The following is a 22087-nucleotide window of genomic DNA, read 5'->3' as shown; positions in this document are numbered from 1 at the left end:
AAGGTGTTGGCCAGTGTTGTGTTCATCAGATTGTCAGAGATGAAGCAGCTTTGCTGGGACTGAGTGTGCGTCTGTAGCTGCAGGTATTTGGCTTTAAAGACATCTATAAAAAAAACAAAACAAAAAACAAAACAAAACAAAAACTACAATAAAAACAAGAAAATAAAATAATAATATAATAAATAATAATAACATTGTCAAAATTGGTACATTATTGTCATCATAATCAATTATTGTTATTGATGTTATTAGCATGCCTAACTCAGAAGCAGAAAGCAGGTAGTCCTCGGTTAAATTCCCCCAAAGGAACCATAAATTTGGCGCTTGCAAGTGGCAGCTTTTTGCAGCAGATCTGCTGTTAACATTAGAACTTTCCAAATGTGGGATTAATAGAGTTCAATATTGTTATTATTATTGTAGTAGTAATAGCAGTAATATCATTAATTTTATCATATTATTCTTATTATACATTATTCTATTGTCCATTTTAAATTATTTGTTGTACTTGTAAAAGCAGTATTAGTACAACTAATTTAATGATCATTATCATTATATTATTGTTAATAATAATATTAGTTGTAATGGTAGTAGTAGTATTTGTTTTAGTACATTATAGTAGTAATATTATACATTTTATAATTTATATTTTTATTATTATTATAAAGTAATAAAATAAAAAATAAAAATATTCATAGTAATATTAAAATTACATGTATACATAAATTATACAAAATATACATTTTCGTAATAGTAGTAGTACTGTTCATTTCATTATTATTATTATTATTAATGTTACTATTAATACCATGAGCTATTAAAAAATATAATTCATTTCAAATGTGTCCTGTTGTAACACATTTGTTAATTGTTGTCTCACATGTAGAGAGTGCACACTGCCCAGAGGAGTTCTCTCTGTGTATTTCAAACGGGGCAGTGGAATCACTGAGACGATTTAAACACAGCGTGCGATAAAAACATCCTCCAACCTTTCAATGAAAGGTTCAGGGAGAGCAAAGAGAAACGGGTGGATTATTTCCATCTGAAAGAACACGCCAAACAACACAAATGTGTTTCCAGGCACTCTTTTCAAAAGTCGCAACAGATGGAGACGGCTAGAGTCGACCATCCACTGCCACCGCTGCTGCTGCATTTCCTGTGTCTGCTGGTGTTTATCAGCTCATTCAGGTAGCCCGGAATTCATTATACACACACACTCACACATAGAAAACTGCTCCCACAGAGAGACGTTTCCCCAAGTGTGTGCCGTCTTTCACAGATTTCCATTTCTTGCAGCATTTTTAAATAGGAGAGAGACTTGGAATTTAAAAGCTGCAGAAGTGACTTATCTCTGCAGAGAGACGGGGACAAAGTGAGGACAGTAGAAGGAAGTTGGAGCGGTGATTGTGGAGGTAGAAATAAAGTGGAGTTTTACTCATTAAAGATTCTGTCGTTCACTTGAAACATTTTCTCTTTTTTATGGCAACAACTTAGTTCCACTGTTATTTTATATCCGAATTTTGTTGTATCTACTCGTACTACTACGACACTTCATGGTCATGTTCCATCATTTTGACGTCGACGGACGAATACGTCGTCATGTCATATGTTGTCGTTTTCAGTTAATGAATCTTTTCGGGAGTGCATGTCAAGTTGGAGGTTTTTGAAAAATACTATCTAAGTTAACCCAAGTGAGGGCTTCAGTTAACATGCGCTAGGCATAGACTACTGGGAGTACTCCCATAGTGTACATCGTACCTCTTTCTTCTTACTTTCTCTGTTCTCACTCAGAATGAAGGACCTGAAGCTATGTGATATTTGTGTATAAAGACGAAGTAGTGTAAAGGCTGATATTAGGCTTGGTAAAGTCCAAAATCCTTTGCAGTAGATTCTGGTAAACACTGTTTTAAAGTAAGCAGCACACATCAAATTCCATATTGAGGGGGCAAAATATTAGGAAAATAATTAACCATATAGGATCAAGGAATATGAAGCAAAGTAAAAAGCCGTAGGGACAGAAATGTTTTCACACCCCTGCACCCCTCGACCCACACCCCCTCAAATTGAAATACTTTTGAGAACCTGATAACATGTATATTTTTTATCTGTACAAAACACTTTATGAGTTGCTGCCACCTAGTGACTGGAGGCTTGTTATCATTATCATTCATTCAGCCCCTCCCTGTACATCATCGCGCCCCTCAGGGGGACCCGCCCCACTATTTGAATAGTACTGCCTAATGTTAACTTTAATTTGAAAAAATAGTTTAGCGTATTTTTATTTATTCAGAAGCAGATGTAACTAGATTTCTTTCCTCTTTTTTGGTGCCATTTGACAGATTTATCCAGAAGATAGCTGTTGCTCTCAGACTTTGGATACCATCCCTTAAATCCAATTTAAATGAAACAGCCTGAAGCACAGAGGTGACAGTGTAAAGAAGCAGATACTCACAGTACTGTAGATGAACCAAGGCTCCGAGATCAAAAGTGATGTGGGAAGACATGCAAAAAAAAAGAAGAAAGAAAAACAACATGTTGAATACTTTTGGATGGACTTGAGGGGTATTTTCCATCTAGCGTGTCTTACCTCAGAGAGGCCTGTGCTGCCAGCTCCCTCCAAGTGTAAACCGCGTACTCATACGTGTAAACTAAGCAAAATACACACATCGGGCAGTGGAGGGTGTGATCCAGTTTAATGTTCCTGGTTGCCTTTCTCAGTCTATGGAAAGTTCTTTTGACATGAATCCCTTTTTGGGGGGGCATGACTTATGGTAAAACATAAGTTGAAATTAAATGAAAGAGCAGGCGCCTCAGTGGAGGTGATTAAATCAAATGTGTCTAATCCAATGAGAATGGAGGGGCCTCCGAAGCCTAAGTGGAGGTGGTGACCTCCAACAGCCATATGGCTCTGCAGCACCCAGGGTCCTGGAGGGGATCCAGACAAGTTATCATTACTTCCTGTCTGTGTGTGTAGGTGCTGGCTGCTAGGTACAGGGGTGGGGTGGGGTGGGGGGTGGGGTAACAGCTGTCTCCTCCAGATCTCTTCAGGGGATGACTGACCTTATGATCCTCAGGGGATTTTTAAACTTTTTTTTCTTCTTTTAAACCAAAGGAAGCAGATGGTTAGCTTAGCTATCTATCTATCTGTCTGTCTGTTTGTCTGTCTATCTATCTGTCTGTCTGACTATCTATCTATCTATCTGTCTGTCTGACTATCTTCCTATCTGTCTATTTTTTTATCTGTCTGTCTGTCTGTCTAACTATCTGTCTATCTATCTGTCGGTCTATCTATCTGTCTGTCTGACTATCTTCCTATCTGTCTATTTTTTTATCTGTCTGTCTGTCTGTCTATCTGTCTGTCTGTCTATATATCTATCTATCTATCTATCTATCCATCTATCTATCTATCTGTCTGCCTGTCTGTCTATCTATCTATCTGTCTGTCTGACTATCTTCCTATCTGTCTATTTTTTTATCTGTCTGTCTGTCTGTCTATCTATCTATCTATCTATCCATCTATCTATCTATCTGTCTGTCTGACTATCTTCCTATCTGTCTATTTTTTTATCTGTCTGTCTGTCTGTCTGTCTATCTGCCTATCTGTCTGTCTATCTATCGGTCTGTCTGTCTATCTGTCTATCTATCTATCTGTCTGTCTGACTATCTTCCTATCTGTCTATTTTTTTATCTGTCTGTCTGTCTGTCTGTCTGTCTATTTATCTGTCTATCTATCTGTCTGTCTGTTTGTCTGTCTATCTATCTGTCTATCTGTCTGTCTGTCTATCTATCTGTCTATCTATCTATCTGTCTGTCTGACTATCTTCCTATCTGTCTATTTTTTTATCTGTCTGTCTGTCTGTCTAACTATCTGTCTATCTATCTGTCGGTCTATCTATCTGTCTGTCTGACTATCTTCCTATCTGTCTATTTTTTTATCTGTCTGTCTGTCTGTCTGTCTGTCTGTCTGTCTATCTGCCTCTCTGTCTGTCTATCTATCTATCTATCTATCCATCTATCTATCTATCTGTCTGCCTGTCTGTCTATCTATCTATCTATCTATCCATCTATCTATCTATCTGTCTGTCTGACTATCTTCCTATCTGTCTATTTTTTTATCTGTCTGTCTGTCTGTCTAACTATCTGTCTATCTATCTGTCGGTCTATCTATCTGTCTGTCTGACTATCTTCCTATCTGTCTATTTTTTTATCTGTCTGTCTGTCTGTCTGTCTGTCTGTCAGGATTTGCCATCAACATGGCAGAAGGCCCAAATGCAGTACTGAAGAGATTCTTTCTGGTGCAGGTAGTTTATCTGAAAAGTGCAAAACCAAAACAAGAAAACTTACTTCTTCACAAGGCTGGGAAAGCAGACGAGGTATGAACTATGTACAATCAAAGAACTTGAAGCATAAACTGAGCTGAGCACAGGAACATACTTGACCAGATACACACATCAAGAGACACAGGTGAGGGTGCTGACACTGATTACCCCACACGGCAGGAAAAGGGAACAGACAGACCTGACACTATCTATCTCTCTATCTACCTACATTTATGTTTATTTAAGGGAAATAATATTAGACCCAATGTTCTGTGTCCTCATAAAACATAAAATAAATGATCATTATCTCAGTGGACAACAGTCAGTGTGTGTACGAATGTGTCTAATGTCTTAAAACTAGCTGCTCCACAATCTCCACATTTGTTTTTCTCTATTAGCTTCATAGACCTTAAAGGAAGAGTTTAGTGTTTTGTGCAAATATACTGTTATTTTGTATCAGCACTGACCATGAAGCTCATCTTTTCTGTCCTGTAGGTGGTGCCAAGTACGTATTAAACAGCCCTGTTGCATGGTTCACATCAACTGGTGCTTTGTTTTATACATACTCTTTCACCAAAAAACAAAACAAAAAACAAAGTAATTAATAATAAACAGACTGCACAGAATAAATGATGACTATTAAATACACGTGCAACGTGTTCCTGGAGCTCTAGGGGTCAGTATGTAGGTGTTTCTTGTCTGTGAGTGATGCAGTTCAGAAGGTTCATCCATCAAGTCCGGGATTCCTGACATTAAAGTGGTTTTTGATTGACAGCAGCTCATCCTCAAAATGCATCTTCTTACTGGGGCACTCTGTAAACTCCTCACACACACACACACAGACGCACCCTGAAGTGTGTGTGGTTACATTGAACCACGTCCACTTTTGCTCACAATACTTGCATTGTTAATATTCTCCCCCTCATACCACAGTTTGAGAACCCCAGATCTGTGCTTTGCCACAATTCTGTCTCTGAGCTCTGACCTCAGGATTCTTGTTTGCTCTGACATGAACTGTGAGCTGTAAGGTCTCTTATATAGACAGGCGTGTGGCTTTCCTAATCAAGTCCAATCAACCCAAGCTGAACTCCAGTGAAGGTGTAGAACCATCTAAAGGACAATCAGAAGAAATGGACAGTACCTGAGTTAAATATATAGAGTGTCACAGTAAAGGGTCTGAATACTTCTGACCATGTGATATTTCAGTTTTTCTTTTTGAATAAATTTGCAAAAATGTCAACAATTCTGTTTTTCTGTCAATATGGGGTGCTGTGTCTACATTAATGAGAAAAAAATGTATACTTGTACGGCCACACCAGCAGCAGGATGGATAACTGGGTTGGGTTCATATCCCAAAGACTCCTCCGACTCACGTGCAGTCTCAGGTGAAGGATGGTGTAAAAATGTTGACCAAATATAGTAGTGATTGACCAAAAAGACAGTAAGGATTTATTTGGACTATTCCACAGTTACTGAAAACTGTAGCTAAACATCTTCAGCTGTGATAAACAGCAGGCAGAGGGAAAAGTAGCTCTCTGTTTTTTGGGTCTCAGGGGTGATTTTGGCCCAGGATCCAGTTTCCCCACTGGGCAGAGAACAGATGCTTCAGCCAGTTGTTCTTTTGTCCCGTTACACTTCTTGCAGAATTAAAGCGGAGCCAACACCTGTTAACATTCCTCAGTGGAAGCGACGGGAATACTGCGAGGGGAAAAGAGAAGCAGTGTTGAAATACGTTTTTGTGCGGAGGATTTAGACTTTTCTCTCTTTTTGTTGACATGAAAAAAAAAACAGATTCACCAACAGTGAAGAGTTCAGACAGTTTCACACTGTAACTGTCGTGACAGGGCTGTGATTGGACACGTCTTCGTAGTTCATCACAGTCACAGTGACTGATGCGTTTTCACAGGAAAACACCCACTCAGCAGATTTTAAGTCACTGGCCAATCACCATAGATACCGTGGTCTGCCTGGGACATTTGATGCACATCTTTTTATTTGTATTTTCACACGTGAACATTCTTACATTGAGACATATTAGCCAAACGAGCGTCAATGATGGCTATTGTGTTCTTCTGGGATGTTGGAGGTGGAGATGGCTGTGGGTGTTACCCAGCTCAGTGCAGGGACGCCTGCATTGGGCGCAGCTGTGCTGGGCTGTGGAAAGGCTCTGATGTCATGTATAATGAGAGTCCACAGGGATGCAGGGATAGAGAGAGACGAGGGAAGAGTGAGGTACTGTAACCAGATCCCTGCTCTGTGTCACACTGCTGTAGGTGCTGCTCACACTGTAGGCAAAAGGTTAACGTGAAGCCACCTGCTACAAAAAATACAACACATTTGACACTGCAGCCTCAAGTGTCAGGATTTGATTTTTTTTTGTGGGGGGGTTGATTTTTTTATATATTACTCAGAAAACATCATGCGGTAAAGAGTTAAAGTGGATTCCTGCATGTTCAATTAAAAGCATGAAGAAAAAGAGGAGGCTGACAGATACTGTGACTTAATACTAGGTAATATTTCATGGCTGGGTTATGTGGCGACACTCCCTGCTTTATGGAGCTGGCCTGGATTATTTAGTTGGACCAGAGTCCTGCCCAGAGAAACAGCTGTATGATGTCATGCAAAACACACGAGCGTTTTAAGCGGCCGCGCTCCGGCCTCACGGTTTAGAGGATTCTCGAGATGTTTGTAGGATTTGTTGAGTAGATGTTTTCGTGTGGTTTTGCAGTACGGTCAGATAGACAGATGGGCCGAGAGTGGAGGTGGGTGGTGGCAGTTTTGGAGACGTAGATGCGTGCATGGTAAGATGGAGGTGGGTGTTGTGAGCTCTCAGTTCGCCTGGATGAGCCGACCTCACCCGGGCATACGCTCGTGCAAATGTGTGGGTCCACGTGCCCACACTCACGTGTGTTTGTCCAACGTGGATTGTGTCCGAACAGATCAATGTCGGCTCCGGTCTTAATGGATAGAATCAGGTTCTAACTCACCTCCTCCTCCTCCTCTTCTTCACTGCTGCACAGAATGGAGCGTGTTAACGTGCGAGGCCCCTGCTTTTCTCTCCTCCATATAAGAACCTAAATATGGAAACAATGATTGGAAATTGTTTAGACAATCTGAAATGGTTTATCCTGAGGCTGTGCACATAAGCTTGCAGATCAAAGCAGAGGAAACATGAATCAGAGAGAGTTTTAGCGCGGAAACCAAACCTTTGCCTTTCTTCCTTTTGACATAAAGCCTGGCAGGAAAAAGAATATTGAGGAAAAACAAAAAGGCTGCCTCTGTGAGTTGGCTAGCACCAGCGCTGGTGTTTGATCATACTGTTCTTGACTTGATGCTGTGACTCCACACCCACGAGTAAATTGCCGTGCATTAATGAAGAGTGCAGAGTCACCGGGAAGAAACACAAACAAGCACGGCCCGGTTTTTTCTTTTCTTTTCCAATTTTTTTGGCTCCACACCTCACTTTCTCTCCCTTCCTTTCATCAGCATCTTTCGCCGGACTACACAGCTCTGCTCGGGAGCAGCATTTGTCACAGTCTGCCTCCTTTGCTCAGCGATAAATGATACTCCGTCTAAAGAGCATCACTCTCCTCCAGCCGTCTCCTCTTTCCTCCTCCTAGGACAGGCCAGGACAAGTCCTGCATAAAGCCAACACAAAAATAAAAATAAAACACTCCTTGTGGTTGCTATCCTTCACAGCTGATACTGCTTTTATGAGCATAGACTTACAGCCAGTGTATGGAGTTTCAAACCATCAAGCACACTGGTTGATATAAACTTCAGCAAATGTAGGTGTCAGTAGATGAGCATTTTGTTCTGTGGATGAAATCCATTTTTTCAAAAATCCCTGCACTGGTGTTCCACTTAAGTTAAAAAAAGGCAGAGTACTGTAGGTAAACTGGCTCATCATCACCATCTTAGAGAAGTAAAGTCATTTTTCCTGGCCCAGATTAAAGGAACAGGCTGAAACATATTGGTCTCAGCTCCACAGACGCTGATGGAGTTTTGATTGCAGTCCCTTCGACGCCACCTCCTTCAACGTCTTGTGAATTTTCCTCCTCTCTCTCACATCACAGAGGCGGTTCCACGTCAGGCCCAGAGACACAAGTTCTATTCCTCTGATCCCTCCCTGCAAAGGCCAAGTCGGATTAAAAGCAAAGCACCTTTTGAAGGAACTTCACAATCCTTTTGATGGAACACTGACTTCTTTGATTTACACTCCCTCCCAGACCACCTCTGCTTCTGTGACTTGTAGCCAAAAGGTATTCAGTCTACCTCTGGAAGAAAGTACCGATGAAGGGGCTATTGTAGCGCTGAGCTGTTGATCGAATAACTCTGTTATACTGTTCATAGCTCCTAGTTTAGGTGAGGTTAGGTTAACAGCAGCATACGAACCTTGAATCAGAGGAGAGTTTGAAACCTGGTTTGTAATTCCTCTTTTGTTTGTTTGCGCTGGAATCTGAACCATCTTTAATCCAACGGTTGCCTCTAATTTAGCCCGACAAGGGTGTTGAAGTCATCTTAGGAGAATTCTCTTTACCAGGAGCCACAACTAAGGACAAGCAGAAAGTGACAATAACATTAATCAAACAAAAACATTCTGGAAGTTTCTGAATGTTTGAGGATTCTTCACTTGGGCCTCACAGTATCAATCTGTTGCTTTTGTATTAATTATTTCTATAATAGAGAGAGATTGGATTCTTTGGAGGTTTAAAGCATTGTTTCCCAAAGACTGGGTCACGACCCTCAGGTGGGTCGCAGAGGTTTGTGACTTTTAAAACACTGGTTTAAAGGGTGGAGGGCTGTGTGAGCTGCCTCTGTTGGGTGTAGCTCTGCTGAAGCCTGTCTCTTGATTCTTCCAAGCTAGAAATGGCACAAACTCCTACAAGGTCACTCAAAGCGTAGATGACATAAACTGGGGAGGAGGGAGAGAGCATACAGTCCAGACGTCAGTGATGTCACGTTGACGGGTGCTGAAGGCCGGTAAATGGTTGAATAAATAATGAATAAGTCCATATTTCTTCACACCTCTTCTCCCATCTGTGGGGCAGAGAGGAGCGGCTGACTCACTTGTTTCAGAGAAGTGAGGCTGCAATGGTGTCGCCATTGGCAGACCAATGACAGAGGCGGGATGATGTCACGGCTCTGACACATCGCTCCGAGCGGGCACGGGCAGAGGAGCAGACAGCGCTGATGTCAGCAGGTGATGATGTCACAGTGAGAACACATCTTCCAGTGAGTGATGTCACAATGACCTTGTCCAACTAAATACAGTACTACAACATACTGCAAACGCACTGAGACGTTGTTGTTCACTGTATATTTGTATTGGGTTTTGTTATGAGGTAAAAATCCACAGGACTGAGTTGGTGGGGTTAAAAAAAAAGCCCTGAGAAACAAGCACACTGCCAAACTTATTTCACAGGGAGTTGCTCAATGGACCAACAGTCAAGGAATGATTACAGCAAAAACATTAAATAGGTTTGGAACAGTACAGACACTAAATCAATGTCATACAGTAAAAAATAATCAGAATCAGACTACAATGGACTTTATGACTGTTTTAGTTTTGTTGTTTCAATTTTATGTTTCTGACACAGCAGATTGATTGTAAATGTAAAAATGCAGATGTGTAGCCATTCTAATCTGCTGTGATAGTTCTAGAAGTTGAACTCTACAGAACGTGTGAGGCTCCTTCCTATTCTATTGGAAATGACAGCCTAAAGAAGACCATAAGCTTTTTTTATTACTATACTTACTTGAATATATGATTTTAATCCTGTTCCCATTCACTGAAAAAAAAAGATAAAGCACAATTAGAAAATGGTGCATACCAGTGTGTATGATGGAAGTCTGCATCAATTAGCGGTGTTAGAGTGTTTGCAGGTGACTTTCTCTCGTCTGTGTCACCCTGTTACAGAATTGTTTGATAATCAGGCAACTGTAAAGAGTTTATCTTAGTCGAGAAACAATAGTGAAGTTTACAATGTCTGATTAAGTATTATTACATTATCAAGGCAATGTTAATGTATTTATAGTTTGATGAATGGACAGTCCATTCATCAAACAGTTTACCACAGGTATCTGCGTGCACCTCACAGATGAGCTCTCCGAGTCTCGGCCCGTGTCGTGTACTCTCTGGATGGTTCGTTTCATGGTCGCTCATACGAGGCATGAAGGATTTAGCAGCTGATTGTTCTACTTCCTGCACTGCTCAAGTGAAGCAGGTTGAGCTCTAACCCGCTTAGTCTGGAGAAGAATTTCTCCTTTGTGCCCGAGCGACTGCCTGCTCCATGAGACCGAGGCTCAAAGAGACTTGGCCCGTGACCCTGGACAGGTGTGTACCCCCTCCCCCCCCGCCCCTGCCACACATGCGCAAACACACACACACATAGACATACGCACACACTACATGTCCATAGAGCTTCTCAGGTTCCTTTGAAATTAGAGAAGGGCGAGAGATTTATCATCTGAAAAATCATGAGGTAACGACACACTTAACTCCCTGGCGTGTGTGCATGAATGTTCACTGGTGCGTGTGTGTGTGTGTGCGCGCGCTGTTATACGTGTGTTCCCTCCTGTTGGCATGTGAACAAAATCCAGCCGTGGCGTCCCTCCCCCCTCATCCCCTCTCCTGTCTCTCCCTATAGCCACTCGGCAAGTTTTGCCTTGCCTCATTTGCTTCCTGGTGAAGGGGCTGATTAAATATTTAAAGTATGGAGTACTTTCACTTGGCATCAGGTGTAACTCACTCCTGTAATCTCAGGAAGCATGGTGCAAGGCACAGTAATTATAGTGGGGTTAGCCGTATAAGGCGAGGTGGGGGCTACGACAGCCTTTGTTGTTTATGTCTGCCCACAGGTTTATAGGCCTGTTTTCACTTTCTCTTACTTCCATGTGCAGGCAAACAGCCTTTTTTTTTTTTTTTTGCATCCATTCATGTGAGAATTATAATGTTTTGTTTCGGGGTGCCTGGCTGCATGATGATTGTGTAATCACTATGCAAAGATTGCATTTAGTACAGCCTGTCTTTTTTGTTTCAGTACAACCAGCATGGTGCAAATCTTCCACCTGTTAAGTTGTAAAACATATTGATGGATGAAGCTCGGGAGAAGCTGTTTTGGTATAATGTGATCACAAACAGCCTTTAAAAAAAAAACAATAAAAAATTCTTTACCTAGTGGTGTTTATTATCACTCAACATTTCCTCTGAGGAAAACCACCTGTATTTTTTGTTAATGGTAGTTTGCTGCAGCTGTATGTGTATATATGTATATGTGTATATAAACCTCCTTACTAATAATCATGATCATCAACATTATCATAACAACACCATCATAATAAACATTAAGTAGAGCCGCCAATAGAGTTAAAACCACTAACACCTATACAACCTATGTGCAATGTAGAGCAGTGCAGCTAACGTTACAAAAAAAATTTTAATAAATTTATTTGATGATGTGCAAAAGCAGTTGCTATCTCAACCTGCCCCGTGTGCCGCCAAAAATAAAAAATAAAAACACATTATAAACTTGCATGACTTTTGGATAAGTGTTGGTAGTTTTGCCACACTATATATGAATATATATATGTATATACACATATATACACATATATACACATATACATACTTATATACATATGTACAAATATACGTATATATACATATATAATTTCTTATTATGTGATAATTTTATAATAATTAAAGTATTTTTATATTCCATTCAACAGGAATTATTAATATCAATAATAATTTACAAAACACTCATTCAACACATTTTCTGTTAAGACTTAAACATGTTCATAGCTTAAATGCAGTGTTCTTTGAATTTCTTAAAAAAAATTAATACAAATATTTACCAAATATGCCTCAATTTTTAAATAAGTGACAATAACTCTTAGTCACTCAGACTCAGATCTACTACATGTCAGAACAATCACATACCATTGAATTTGGTCCTGTAAAGCCCGTTGACAGCTTCCTGTATTCTTTACAACCAATTCACCCTCAGCACTGACTCAAAGCCGAAGAGACTTGAAGGGAAGAACAATAGATGGCAGTGTTAGGCACCTCCAAATGTTTGTTCCTGTGCTGAGTAGACGATTCAGGAGCTGTGAGAAAGTCACAGTGGGCGGCTGTGGAACATCAAAGCACACACATACACTGAAGACCAGGATAGAAGTCTAAATGTGTGTTTGTGGGAGCAGTGAATTGTCATGTTAATCCATTTAGGTGTGTTCCTCCTCAAAAAAAAAAAAATCCTTTGACTGTAAGACGAGTAATAAAGCCAACATGCACGCTTTACCTTAATCCTACGCACTCTTAATTCTCCCTCTAATCTGACAGATTTACAGCCTTTTATTACCTGAATATACCGCCCTCCGCATTTTTCACCTCCTGCCGAATCGAATCCTTTTGGGAGGTGTTGAAGTTCTTCTCAGTTTCTAAGAGCGTGTTATCTCAGACAACAGCTGAACAGTCTGTGGAGAAGGTGAAACGTTAGCTCCAACCAAAAACATGAAGGCCTTTCAACTTAACTCCTGGTTCTAAAACACATCTCCTGTGCAGAGGCGGAAAGTAACACATTACATTTTACTCTGTTACTGTAATTGAGTATTGTATTTTCCTATTGTATTTTGAGTAGCTTCACCAAACAGTAAAAGTTACCCAGTTGCATTTTTCTGGGAGGTTTAACACAAAATATTCACTTTTTTATTCACTGTTTTAGGGCATAATCTTGCATTTTGAGGCATTTCTGGGATTTTTTTAAATTATTTTTTTGTGATAGTAAGACTAAAGTTTTACCTGTTTTTGGTGATATTTTGACATATTCAGATATGATGTTTTTTGGAGTTGTTAGCACAAATTATTGACTTGGCAGCATGTTTTGGGGCATAAACTTGCATTTTTTTATCTATAGTAAGACATGCATTTTTAACTGTGAAATGCAGTTTCATTAACTTCCTATTCTTTAGCCCAGACTTTGCATTTACAGAATCACATACATTTGTTTGTGTGTAGCCATTTAAAACAGTTAAAAACACCAACCTCCATTCATGGTGTTGGTCTGGTCTCTCCATGTTGATCCTGCAGTACAAAAAAGTTTCTTATGTCTTTTTGATGCTGAGAAGAATATGAATGGATTTTTCTGGCTTTGAAATAAACAAACTCTTTAACTGTATCCACAGCGGGGAGCAGCTTTCTGCACAGTGTACTGCAGTGATCCACCAGGGTTTCCGAGTCATGTTGGGTGCGTGGTGAGGCTTCTCTCAAACACAGCTGGAGCCGTCACATATGGGAATGTTCTAATTTTTTTTTCACATGCGTGTGTGGATTGTAGGCATACCTGCTGTAGCCTTGAAGATTAATGAAAAGATCATTAAAGATTAATTACGCCAGACTGAGACACCTTTGTGATGCAAGTGATTGACAAAGGTTCTCTCGGAGAGGAGAGGGAGAGGGAGAAAAAACATATCTCTGCTTCAGCAATTTAGTTTCGTTCTGACTTTTTGCATTGTCTCAACTGCACCGTGATGGGTTTTTTCCTACATGTGCTTCAAAATATGATAAAAAAAATCACTTGGGTTGTTGCTGAGTGGGTGGAGGTGAGCTTTTTCGTTGACATGCTTGTGTGAGAGATGCTTGTTTTCCCGTAACTCTTCGGGGGATTCCCCTCCTCTCCTCATCTCTCTGCTGTACACCAGCATCATCGCTCCGCTGACGGACGTCTCTGTTTGGCATGTGCTCATATATTTGGCGCCTACTGTGCCCGCAGCCATGGCTGTCAGGCCCAGTGCCTTCCAAGAGTGCGGAGGAACATTATATTTCACATTATCTCAGTACAATAGATCATTTCCTGCTCACTGCAGGCCACGGAGGCTGATCGGTGGTTGCCAAGCTCCGGGAAAGCAGCGCTGGAGAGTTTGGCGTCTAAGGGGGGGGGGGGGGGGGGGGGATTATTGGGTAGGTGTTGTAAGAGTGAAGGCGAGCTGAACTAACCTACCAGAGAGTGAGATTTAAGATATGATCTGAACAAAAACATGTGTCCTTACTTAAGTACCAGGGACTTATGTAGGAAACACCGAACTGTCGGTACTGATTTTACTTTAGCACAGATGTGTATTTTACTGTTACAAATAGGTTTATGATCTGGTGTTCAGCGGCGCTTTGGCCCAGAGGCAATGTCTCTGTCATTGGTGTGGAACCCCAGGGTTCACCTCCTGGGCAAGATCGATTCCTAGTTAGGGCGGTGGGCCCCTGCCAGTGGACTCACCACCCACAGGTTCGGTCATGGAGACTGCTGCCGTGACCCGATAACAGATAAGCGGATGAAAATGGATTTTCATCACATTTTATTTGAAGCAACATTAAATATCATACCCTTATGTACATCTGTAAATGTCCAAGCTGTGAGAAAGCATTATATGAACTCACCTCCTGTCATTGGTCTGTGGACCTCTGACCGATCCTTAAGAAGCTCCTGCCCAGGTTTATTTCTTCTTCTTCTTCTTCTGCTGATGTGCCTGGTCATCGAAACAAGGTGATTAAGTTCACGTTATCCCATAATTCAGTCTTATCAGTCAGTTTAACATCAGAATGTCCATCTATGTCTGCATAATTCTACAACAGTAGACTTTCTGTGTGGAGTGCCCCTTTCTTTCCCACCCCACCCCCCTTCCCCAGTTGGTCATTTTTATTTTCAAACGGTTTGTTTGTAAAATATTTAAAATACTATTTTGTCTAGTTTAGCAAGATGTTCTGCGTGACATTTTTCAAGACAGATTTCGACACACAGTTACATGAAAAACAACAGAGAGAGAGATCAGCCAGGGTCACCGCCTCACTCCCTGCCCCACCCCGATCGGTCCGGCTATTTACCCTGAGCACCAAATATCTTGCAGCCTTCAGAAATACCTTTTCACTGAGTACTTCTTTCCTCTCCCTCACCCCTTTCTTCGGGTTGCGTAACCACTCTTGTGTTGTATTATTGAAACGTTTGGCTCTGATTAGTGCAGCAGATGAAACGGCTAAATGCTAATGTGAGATTTCCCAGTGGGCCGCCCACACTTCGTGGGCTGCAGGTGTTTGCAGGAAAGGTATTTGCATCACTGCCAATTATGCCCAGCATTGTTTGTTTTCCTTGCTACAAATTGAGCTCCTATACGTTTGCTCCTGATGGCTGGTAAGGTAATACAACACACCTTTCCTTCTACCAGGAGGCTATGAACTGGTGAAATCATTGAATATGAAAAATGTCGGGGGGCACTAGAACCATTCTTGGCTCCGCCGCAGTAAATAACATGGTATTGATTATCTTGATGGACACTTACCCTCCTACGTACCAGCCCTGGGTCGCAGGTCTGTTGTTTTCTCCTCAGTAAAATGTCTGATACATGAGCATTTACTTCAACAGTTGAACGTCGAAGGTCAGGGGTTATTCTACTTCTGCTGACGTTGAAATATGGTTCTTGAAGCTCTGGCTCGCTGACGACTTCCAGCTGTAGCCCTGTAAGAAAACAAAGTTTACTTGAGGATTGTGTTCTCTGATTGAATTGAAATGGTGTGTAGCACAGGTAAGGAGCAGCCATGATCTCATTATCATTATTATTATTATTAGTTATACAATAATAATGATGTAATAATAATAATACAATGCATAATTATTATTAATAATTATATATATATATTTTTAAATATTTTTATGTTTGGACTTTGCCAGAATTACACACTAACACAAAAAGATTTGTTGGAGGGAGTGATGCATAAAGGGGAAAGGAATTTTGGAGGGACATGTTTGTGAATGCTTGAGATAGTGTTTGAAAAAAAAAAGTGAGTCATACAATAGATGCTGAGCAGAAATGAGGATGGGCCTAAGTGATTGCGATGATGATCTGGAAGGCTGTCCTCCCCAAGGGGAGACACTGAGCCGAGTGTCTCCCCCCAGCCAGAATTTGGCTAGAGAGACAGGGTTGGAGGTATGGATACTTTTTTTTACTCTATTTTTTTAAATACATCACACACAGACATCCTCAAAAAAAACAAAACTTTCTGACACTGCTTGGTCTGGAAACAGCAGGCTTTTCTGTTTTAGTTGCTTTTTTTGAAATTTTTATCACTGTGTGTGGATTCAAAATGGGAAGTTGGTCATTATATACATTTACATTATGTATTATTTTAAATAGATGTTATTATTTAACTTAATCATTTGCAGCCCTGCTGGCAGCCATATTTACATCTAAAGTCAGGGTCAGGCTTAAAAGATTAATAATTAATTAATAACAGGACCAAAATTATTCCTTTTAATTTATTAAAAAAAAAAAAATTTAAAAATACTGCCCAGGGCATCTTATAGCCAGGAAAAAATAAAAAATAAATGAAACAAATCAGACGGCTGCCTACTTGTCTACCTTGTTTGCTTTCGTGCGACAGCTAACAGATACCCCCTTGTTAGTGTTTGTGACTGTGTGTGTGTGTGTGTGTGTGCGTATTCATTAACCTTATTTGTACGCCTGCTCAGTAAATGTAGGTTACTGATCATGCAGACGTAATTCCCTAAAGGCAGAGAACAGCATTATCATCCAGTTATCTCCTCACATTCCCTGGAGCCACGATGACTGCAGAAAGATGCTCTCTGTTCTCCGCGAATTCCTGCGGACACCCACACACGCTCACATGATAAACCACACACACGCACAGACAGATGTCATAAATAGAAGAAGTGAGGACAAGGAATAAGGACGGGGCCACCGTGACGTAACAAACGTACCTTTTTTTTCTTTTTAATTTTCAATGTCAACTCCCAGTTATCCTTGGAGACATGACTTCATTCACATACCCAGGATTGGCAGAAATGTCAGAGTCAGGTTTTGACCTAAAGCCTTCACACACTGGCTGTATGAAGATGTACAAGCTGTAAATACAGAGAAGGGCAAAGAATTGGAACAGATTGCAGCAGTGGCCCCCGGGGGATGGACGTACAGCCCACTGAACACTGACATCACTTGACCATCTGGACCAAGAGAGATGCTCAGCCTCCCCTGAGCAGAGTCACCTCTGAGGAGCTGTGGTAAAAGCATAGGTACTGTACTGTAGACTCACTTGAAGCAAAGTCACCAACACACGTTAAAGTCTGTTGGTTTTCTCTAATAGATTGGTAGAAAATAGCAGAGGACTGTGTGAAATAATGGAAATGTTGCTGTTGAAACTGTTTATATTGAAGAACAGAAATAAAATAAATTAAAATATAAAAAAATACAACCTACTTGAGTTCATCCGTTTATCTGTCCGTATGATTGAGACAGAGGGTGGTGAGCTGGAGCCTGGTGTGGTCATCAGAAAGACACATATAAGACATGTATTCACATTAACATGTATTAAAGGAGGCTTTTAAAAATACATTTGTGAAACTGTTGTGCAAGAGACAGAGAATACTACAATGTAGCCCACGAAGGCACAACACTGGGGTTTATTGACCTTTAGCCTAAAGGCCTGGTCAGTGGGAGGGGCCTCTTCTTACTATTGCTTACAATTGTTTAGATTTTTAAGTTTCTTCAAAGTAATAAAGAAAAATGAAATAAACATGTTAATAGGACTCTGCAAACTTGATTATTATTACCACGTAACACAATTTACCAGAGTCTAAGCAGCGACCTGACCCTTAAAGAAAAGAAACAAATTGTTTTTCCTTGTAAAATATGCATGTCCAGTTTCTTGCATTTATTCAATTACAGACCTACTAAAAGCTTATGACTGCATTTTGGTGTTTTATCTGTCATTACAAAGACAAAAAATAATAATTTTTTTAGAGAAGAAAATACTGTTTCAAATGGAGCAATGTTTTCAAGAGGCAGAGGTTTGGTGGGTTCTCCTTACAGTAAACATCTGGATGACCAGTGATGTACACTTCCCCTATAAAAATACAATACAAGTTTAAAGAAAAAAAACTGTACTTACTCCTTTCCTGTAGAATTCTGGAAAACATCCTTCTTTGCCTCATCTAAAGACAAAAATCAATTTATTTTCAGATGTTTTTTACAGATTTAAAGATTTTATGTTGATTTTAAATAATTAAAAAAAAATTAAATGTAACACAGCTCACTACTGGAAGGAGATTTAAGGTTAAAAAAATGACAATTTAAAAATTAATTCAGTCTTAACACTTTTTGACTTATATATACATATATCCAATGATAGTCCTTAAGACTGGAATTCAGGTTGACTATAATCAAATTCAAAATGATCTGTGTCTCGTCACTATGTATTCAACCTTATAGAATTATTATTACATTAATTAGTTCTCTATTACATTTTAAATAAAGTTATTTTAGGAAAATCAGGAATCAAACTAGCAAACAACGTGTTCCAATGTCTGGCCCACTTACAGGTTGATATTCAACTTTATGAACTTCACAAAAAAAGAAGAAAGAACTAGGTTTTCCTCTCTGGGCTTTGGAATCTGCAGTGATGTACCTGCATCTGCATATCCTCCTGAGGTGTCTGCTCCTCCGTTCCATTTAGAGCCACAGCCTGGCTCAGATCGAAGCCTCTCTCTAGCCGCTCGCCATCAATTATTAACCTGATCAGCTCTGCTTCATTAGATGACTAATCTGGGAGGGTGGGGGCAGATGGGACACCTGAGACCGAGAGGCAGCAGGGGAAGGAAGGGGAAGGCAGATCAGATCTCCAAGCTGAGGGATGGAAGCAGAGTTCACAGATGTTGGATTACTGATTTGTACATCTAAGTCCTGACTTTTGGAGGCTTTATAAAAGCTTGATGAAAGCGCAGACTCACTTTGATGAGTGGACGCATGCTTCAGCATCATGGTGCACATGCTGACATGGGCTTCATGGGTGTTAGTGTGCACAGACAGAGTGGCATCAGATACCGCTTGACCACTGCAAAGCCAGGAGGCAGGAGTGGGAGAGCGAAGGGCGGGTCGTACTCTCATTACACCCCCAGCTAAGTTGATCGAGAGACCTTTCTAATCTAGGTGGGTCGCATTTTTACCGCCCCATAAATCTTTCCTCGTGCTTTCCACATAAGACGCCACTTTGGTTATTTGAGGTGCCGAGTGTGATTCTTGGCGTCAAGTTTCCAGTCTGCGTGAAACAAGAAAGGAAAGGTTACGAAAACATTCTCTAGGAGTTTTATCAAATGAACATATGCAGTACAAGGTAGAACAAAGAAGTTTCCAGAAACATCACCCAGGACTTTCTTATACTGCAGGGTATACAGGGTTTTTCTGTATGTGTTATTGTTACTTTTTTACTCATAACTTCCTGTTGTCCTTCTGCTTTATTCAAAGTGGAAGTGGTAGCCAGTCCTAATGGGGTCAACCATAACACTTCACCAGCCAATCACAAGGCCACATCAGACCAACAACTACACACATCCACATACATACCTGTGGTTGATGTAGACAGTTCAGTTAACCTCGTAATCATTTTGTGGGAAAAAACACACACACAGATAGAACATGTAAACTCTATAAACAAGGACCAGGGATGGAACCGTGGTTCTATCCACATTTCAGGTCCAAAGTCAATCCAGAACGTTCTCAACAACAGCTTGGTGTAACATTCAGGACTGTGTTTGGAGCTGTGTGAGGGAACAATAATTAACAACGGCATGGTTTGAAGACACTCGTTACTCTGTGACTGGTAGAGAGCCTCATCGTCCTGTTCCTGATGTAGTGGATTTACAATACAGTTCCAGGACCTTGTCTTGTCTTGTCGAGGGGAGCACGTCAAAGACCTGTGGAAAGCAAGAAAGCAAGGAAGAAGAAAGAAAGAGCAGCCTCCAGTTCTCTTTCTTTTCCACTGATCATGTACAAGCAGGAGTGTGTTTTTGATCTCTCCTCTCCCCCTGAGAGCCTCAGCGAGGTGGGAGTGCTGTGTGACGACTGTGCTACACGTTAGCTCTGATTAAAGGGAAATATGCATCACTGTATAGGGCTTCGCTTTTTATCTGTGGCTGCGATGTGGTGCAATGGTGACACGCGATTGGGCCTGATATGTACTGATGTTGCAGCTCTTTTTTCTGTGTTCTGTCGGAGCTAAAAGCCACCTGAAGTTGACTCAGTCTTATCTGAAACCTCAGAGAGCCTGCAGAGTAGTTGGCAGAAGTTGTGCAGGTTGAGGTTGTTCAGTGTCAGGAGGAAGAAAGGGAGTTGTTGCTTGTTTGACTCAAAGCAGTGAAAAAAAATCACAGTAGAAATGCCCTTTGACCTGTGTACCTTCAAATCAATTAGAACCAAAGACCTGCATTCTACACGGGTGTGACGATGACGAGCCGGGCCGGGTCTGGATCTTAGCACAGGATGTTTGGTTGTGGTCGCAAGGAAACAAAAAGTGCATTCTTCACTGTGTAATTATCCCTTCAGAAAACCTCATAATTGATTAAAATCTCGGCCTGTTTAGTTGAAGACAACACTGATATACTGGCAGAAATTGAAGAAAGACACCCACAAATATCTTTTTTATAGTTTTCATAGCCATCTGCTGCCACCTAGCAGGAGAGTATTTAAGTAGTAATTGTTCTGCCTTTCATGAGCTTCATGCTTTGATGAGCAATAAATAAATAATAGTTTTCAACCCAATTAAGTCAAATCAGATCATTTTCCATGGTACACCTAATGATCTTTCGCGGCACACTGGTGGGCCACGGCCCAGTGGTTGGGAATCACTACAACATGTCTATGCAAACCAACAGCAACAGACTTTTTCAATCAGCTGCACCACAGATGACCACAGGAAGTACTTCCTGCCCAGGGGCCAACAGACTCTCTAGCTCCCCCCACTGTGTGCCATCAATATTACACATAGCCTAACTCTTAGTCTAATCTGTAAAAAGTGTACATTAATACTTGGTGCTGCATATACAGTATATTGACTTGACATACATAAGTGAGTTCCTCTTGCCATTTCGATTGAACTGTGATTCCAACAAATTTCTCATTACCTGGCCACCAACCAAATGTCTGTATTAGAGCCTAGCCCATACTTGATAGACAACAGTGTTTGCCACTGAGGGTACAGCGTAGAGTAACAGTAAAGAATGACTGAACTGGTTGTTTTTGAACCGTATCCAAAGTCATGCAGAATAAAGATGTTTCTTTTGTCTCTCTACAGCTCGGTGTCGACTCCTGGAGCTGCCACTCTAGTCTATTTAATAAGAGATAATTGCAGATCAGGTAAAAACTAGAGGAGTTTGCGTTGAAGGACTGTTTTGTGATGCAGTAGACGACAGATGGACGGTCTTTGGGGAGGGGAGAAGCACAGAGGTGAGGCATATGTGCGCTCAATAAAAGCCCTCTGGCAAACCCACTTAGCTGACCCTAACTCTGGACACACACACACGCGCTCACACACATACTCCTACCTATTAGGGAAGAATATCAATTAACTCCATTCTCTGAATCTCTGCTGATGGATGTGACTCTCATTCGGTCTGACTCCACATTCATTTTGATTTCTGTTAAAAAGACAGGACATTTACGTCTTCGTGCTGTCGTCTGTTATGTGAAGAGCTTCTTTATTTTATTTTATCGTTTTTTTTTAGCTAAAGTTGTAAATAGCTGGTTAAATGGAAACAAAAACATTTGTGAACAATTTTCTGGTTCAAGGTCAACTTTGTGTCCAGGTCTTTGGTTAATGACCAGTGACCAGAAAACAATTGACACCTCTCCAGCTAATGAAAGGCTACATGCCGCAGGGATGAGTTTTGTTTTTATTTATTTTTTCAGTCCAACCTAGGACAGAGTAAAAAAAT

At 40.8% G+C, this 22087-nt stretch overlaps 1 protein-coding gene across 24 annotated transcripts in view; it reads right to left on the bottom strand.

Annotated features, from left to right (window-relative positions):
• Positions 1 to 4286: 4286 nt before the first annotated feature.
• The window catches only part of znf438 (zinc finger protein 438), a 55047-nt gene continuing 37246 nt past the window's right edge, over positions 4287 to 22087 (bottom strand). For 7 of the 24 annotated variants that reach the window (XR_003049334.1, XR_003049336.1, XR_003049337.1 and 4 more), the window contains 18 exons: positions 19109 to 21790; positions 18787 to 19004; positions 18271 to 18313; positions 17580 to 17636; positions 17084 to 17227; positions 16814 to 16965; positions 15648 to 15823; positions 14752 to 14840; positions 13366 to 13404; positions 12683 to 12797; positions 12262 to 12350; positions 10076 to 10108; positions 8712 to 8868; positions 8521 to 8634; positions 8046 to 8445; positions 7775 to 7954; positions 7304 to 7390; positions 5764 to 6014 (listed from right to left, as the gene is read on the bottom strand). The gene's annotated coding sequence lies outside the window, so the exon portion shown is untranslated. Of the gene's footprint in view, positions 6015 to 7303; positions 7391 to 7522; positions 7955 to 8045; positions 8446 to 8520; positions 8635 to 8711; positions 8869 to 10075; positions 10109 to 12261; positions 12453 to 12682; positions 12798 to 13365; positions 13405 to 13494; positions 13674 to 14751; positions 14841 to 15647; positions 15824 to 16813; positions 16966 to 17083; positions 17228 to 17313; positions 17379 to 17579; positions 17637 to 18270; positions 18314 to 18786; positions 19005 to 19108; positions 21791 to 22087 lie in introns of all 24 variants that reach the window. The other 17 variants (XR_003049329.1, XR_003049331.1, XR_003049326.1 and 14 more) reach the window with 16 other exon arrangements.

This window comes from Cynoglossus semilaevis, chromosome 3, assembly GCF_000523025.1.
Source record: "Cynoglossus semilaevis isolate Cse_v1.0 chromosome 3, Cse_v1.0, whole genome shotgun sequence".
Classification (NCBI taxonomy): Eukaryota; Metazoa; Chordata; class Actinopteri; order Pleuronectiformes; family Cynoglossidae; genus Cynoglossus; species Cynoglossus semilaevis.
Note: the sequence above shows the minus strand (reverse complement) of the source record. Positions and strands in the feature narration are given on the sequence as shown.